Consider the following 5,300-nt stretch of genomic DNA (forward strand, 5'->3'; position numbering starts at 1 on the left):
GATTGCTTCGCGGGTTATCTCCAGATCTGGATGTATGAAGAAGACGCAGAAAAAATAGTTTTCATTACACCATGTGGGGTATACTGCTATAAGATGATACCATTTGGTCAAAAGAATGCTGGGGCTACTTACATGAGAGCCATGACCACCATCTTCCATGATATGATACACAAGGAAATAGAGGTGTATGTGGACGACGTCATCATCAAATCCAAGAGGGCCGCTGATCACATAGCAGACTTGAGAAAGTTCTTTGACTGTATGAGGAGGTACAACATGAAACTGAACCTCGCAAAGTGTGTGTTCGGGGTTCCCGCAGGGAAATTACTGGGATTCACTGTCATTCATCAAGGGATTGAGCAAGATACATCTAAAGTCAAGGCTATCCAGGAATTACCGCCGCCTAGGAGCAAAAAGGATGTGATGAGCTTCCTAGGGCGTCTCAACTATATCAATTGCTTCATAGCACAGTCCACAGTCATATGCGAACCCATCTTCAAGACGTTGAGAAAAGATGCCAAGACAAGTTGGACCGAAGACTGTCAGAAGGCTTTTGACAAAATCAAGGAATACATGTCCACACCACCAGTCTTGGTCCCGCTAGAGCCGGGACTACTCTATCTATCTATATTGGATGGAGCCTTCGGATGTGTTCTAGGACAACATGACGAGACAGGGAGAAAGGAGCAAGCCATTTACTACCTGAGTAAGAAGTTCACACCTTACGAAGCACAGTACTCTCTGCTGGAACGCACGTGTTGTGCTCTGACCTGGACGGCCCAGAAGTTGAGGCATTACTTCTGTGCCAATACCACACACCTCATATCCAGGATGGACCCTTTCAAGTATATATTTTACAAACCCATGCCGACCGGGAAGTTGGCCAAATGGCTGATATTGTTGAGTGAGTTCGATATCGTCTACGTAACTCCAAAGGCGGTCAAAGGACAAGCATTGGCAGATTATCTTGCTGAGAACCCAGTGGGAGGAGAATATGAACCCTTGAAAACGTATTTTCCTGATGAAGAGGTGTCATTCATAGGAGAGGACATTACTGAAGCATATAACGGTTGGAGGATGTTCTTTGATGGAGCTGCAAATTTCAAAGCGGTAGGCATTGGAGCGGTTTTGGTATCAGAAATAGGTCAACATTATCCGGTATCTGCTAAACTCAGATTTTCCTGCACCACCAACATGGCGGAGTATGAGGCCTGCATACTAGGACTCAACATGACAGTCAACATGAATATTTAGGAGCTGGTGGTAATTGGTGATTCAGATTTGCTTGTGCACCAAGTACAAGGAGAGTGGCTACCAAGAATTCCAAGATATTGCCATATCTGCACCATGTGCAGGAATTGAGAAAGAGGTTCACAAAGATAGAGTTTTGGCATGTACCCAGAATTCAGAATGAGTTTGCCGATGCATTGGCCACATTGTCATCTACGATACAGCATCCGGACAAGAATTTCATTGATCCCATCCCAGTAAAAGTCAATAATCAACCGGCTTCTTGTGCCCATGTTGAGGAAGAAACAGATGGAAAACCTTGGTTCCACGACATCAAGGAATATTTAGCAAAAGGAGAATATCTGGAGCATGCAAACCACACTCAGAAACGCACACTTCAGATCACTTCTTCCATATCGGAGGCAATTTGTACAAGAGGACTCCTGATTTAGGATTGCTAAGATGTGTCGATGGAAAAGAAGATTCTAAAATACTTGAGGAGATACATCCTGGGACATGCGGCCCGCATATGAATGGTTTTGTCTTGGCCAAGAAGATACTCAGGGCCGGTTACTTTTGGATGACCATGGAGACAGATTGCGTCCAGTATGTCCGCAATACTACCAATGTCAAGTGCATGCTGATATGATAAAGGTGCCACCGAATGAACTCAATGCGACAAGCTCACCTTGGCCGTTCGCCGCCTAGGGAATGGATGTCATCGGTCCTATCGAGCCCACTGCTTCGAATGGGCACAGGTTTATTCTGGTAGCCATTGATTACTTCACATAATTGGTAGAGGCTACATCTTACAAAGCTGTAACCAAGAAAGTCGTCGCAGATTTTGTCAAAGATCGTATTATTTGCCGATTCGGAGTTCCCGAGTCTATTGTTACTGATAATACCAACAACCTCAACAGTGATCTGATGAAAGCCATGTGTGAAACTTTCAAAATCAAGCACAAGAATTCCACAGCCTATCGACCTCAGATGAATGGAGCCGTAGAAGACGCCAACAAAAGCATCAAGAAGATACTAAGAAAGATGNGATTGCCAAAACTTGAATTGTATTCCCTTGTTCTCCAGGTGGGCGCCTGATTGCCAAAACTTGAACTGTATTCCCTTGTTCTTCAGGTGGGCGCCTTATTGCCAAAACTTGAATTGTTTTCCCTTGTTCTCCAGGTGGGCGCCTGATTGCCAAAACTTGAACTGTATTCCCTAGTTCTCCAGGTGCGCGCCTGGTTACCAAAACTTGAACTGTATTCCCTTGTTCTCCAGGTGGGCGCCTGATTGCCAAAACTTGAACTGTATTCCCTTGTTCTCCAGGTGGGCGCCTGATTGCCAAAACTTGAACTGTATTCCCTTGTTCTCCAAGTGGGCGCCTGATTTCCAAAACTTGAGTTATATTCTCTTGTTCTCCAAGTGGGCGCCTGATTACCAAAACATGAATTGTATTCCCTTGTTCTCCAGGTGGGTGCCTGATTGTCAAAACGAACAAAACAAAAGAAACTTTTCTGCCCCAGTTTGGTATCTGGGCACATTTGTGAGTGTTAACCGAATCATGTTACCTATGAAGAGCTATAAGAATTTAAAAGCTAAATCTCATTATCCAGGAGGGCCTTGAAAATTAAATCCCATTCTAAGAGTGAAAAACTTCAAAGTTAACTCGTATTTCCTAAAGGTAGAACCCACGGTAAATCTTGTTATCAATGCTAGTCTTGAATTTTAACTAGGTCCCATTATCCAGGAGGGTCCTGAGAACTTTTAAAATTAAATCCCATTATCCAGGAGAGCCCTGAAAAGCAAAAATTTTAAACTAAATCACATTGTCCAGGAGGGTCTTGAAGATTCACGGTCGAACCTGTCTGGCTCGTGTTTTTCCTCATGGAGGGTCCCTTCGGAACAAATAAAATATCCTGCCCCTATTTCAATCAAAGAAAATTTTATCAGTTTGAAAATGTGGTGGTTAGTTTGCGGCATTCTTGCTGAAGGTGGCCATTCCACTGTCGTGCTTTGTTCTGACTGGCTGCTTGGACTGGCAAAGATTTGTTTGACTTTCTGACTGAATCTCAACCACAGGACCCTGAATGAACCTGCTGTTTTACATCCCTGTCCTTCCAATTTGAACCTCTATATTTTCCACAAAATTCACAAACCACTCAACCACTTGAACTTTCACTAACACCTTATTTTCCATTTTGCATCATGCTGTTTCTGGTATGTTTTGGCCGCACTTTGCTTTGTGCAATTTGGAAGTTGGTAGTAAGCTTTGAAATCCTTTCTTACTTGCTTAAACAAGTCTAACATTGGGAAAAGCCTTAGAGAAATGAACCCAAAAGAAAATGAAATGGAATGACTTCGAGAGTTAGGAATAAAGAAGAAAATTCGAAACAGGAGGACTGCTTGAGGAAGAAAAGGAGAAGATACTTATCTGAGTGAGGCAGCTGGCACCAATCATCATAACATGCATTTCAGATTAATCAGCCTAGCATGTTCAACCAATCACCTTTCAGTTGTCATCCTTTATGCCCCGGGATTTCCATATTCCAATCTCTTTGCGAAGTCACCAACCTTGTTCGGCTTGCGGCGCCCTGAAGGGTTTTCGCCAACAAACCTCTCTCATTTGTTCATCTCTCAACTCACCGTCGCCTCATGGTGCCCGTGAAGGTTTTCACCAATAAGACTCTCATTTTAATTTCTCTCATCTTTACATCGCCGTACGGTGCCCGTGAGGGTTTTTACCAATAGGACTCTCTCATTTATTTACTTCCCTTGTGTAGAACGGAGTGTTGCCCCTGCTGTGAACCATACCTCTATCTCTCTTGACTTGGCATTTTCAAAGACTGATCGGAAGGTCTTTCTTTGGACCACAATGTAGGCTTTGGATAGTGTTAGAAAGAAAAGGGTATCATAAAGGCTCAAAATGAACTTGAATGAGTTCAGAATTACAACTTTTGGAACGAGATCTTTTTCGAAACCCCAACTTCTGCCCCACTTTCTTGGCCTGGGGAACTTTGAATTTTATTTTGATGGGACCGAACCGTGAGGCTGCCTACGTATCCTTAAAAGGAATCAGGTCGAGCGTAGTTCATGACATAGGAGTTGCTTTGTTTTTTTTGTACTTTTCTCTCTCTCTCTTTTTTTCTTTTTCTTCTTTTTTTTTCTTTTTCATTTCTTTTTTTTTCTTTACTCTTTTCCCATTTTCTTTCTCTTTTCTCTTCTCTTTTCCTCTTTTTTCTCTCTTTTTTTTTATCTGTATTTCTAAACTCTGCTTCTGATTCCAAAAGAGGGGTATGAAAGAAAATAAAAGGCTCAAAAGGGGTAACAAAGGATAAAGTGTTTATATAGCAGAATAAAATGCCTTCGTCATTCCAATCTTCAAAACATGCCAAGTACAAACAACACAATTTAAACCAAAGAAATCATACATAATATCTTTTGACTGCATCAGAATTGATAGCCATATCTACACACTTGCCTTCTATATCTGTTAAATACAAAGCACAATTTGACAACACTCTCGTTACCACGAACGGCCCCTGCCTATTTGGGGCAAACTTGCCTTTTGCTTCAGCCTGATGTGGAAGGATACGCTTCAATACTTGCTGACCCACTTCAAATTTCCGGGGACGCACCTTCTTGTTGTACGCTCTTGCCATTATCTTTTGATACAACTGGCCGTGACATACTGCCGTCAGTCTTTTCTCATCAATCAGACTTAGTTCCCACTCATCATCATCAATCTCTGCTTCAGCAACAATTCAAAGGGATGGAATTTTCACCTCCGCGGGTATAACTACTTCAGTTCCATATACCAACAAATAAGGAGTTGCACCTACTGAAGTGCGAACAGTAGTGCGGTAACCCATCAATGCAAAGGGCAACTTTTCATGCCATTGCCTAGAACCTTGCACCATTTTCCGAAGTATCTTCTTTATGTTCTTGTTGGCCGCCTCAACTGCTCCATTTGCCTTGGGGGGATACAGGGAGGAATTTCGATGCATAATCTTGAACTGCTGGCATACTTCTTTCATCAAATGGCTGTTAAGATTAGCACCATTATTCGTGAT

The sequence above is a fragment of the Nicotiana attenuata genome, unplaced genomic scaffold (assembly GCF_001879085.1).
Source record: "Nicotiana attenuata strain UT unplaced genomic scaffold, NIATTr2, whole genome shotgun sequence".
Lineage (NCBI taxonomy): Eukaryota > Viridiplantae > Streptophyta > Magnoliopsida > Solanales > Solanaceae > Nicotiana > Nicotiana attenuata.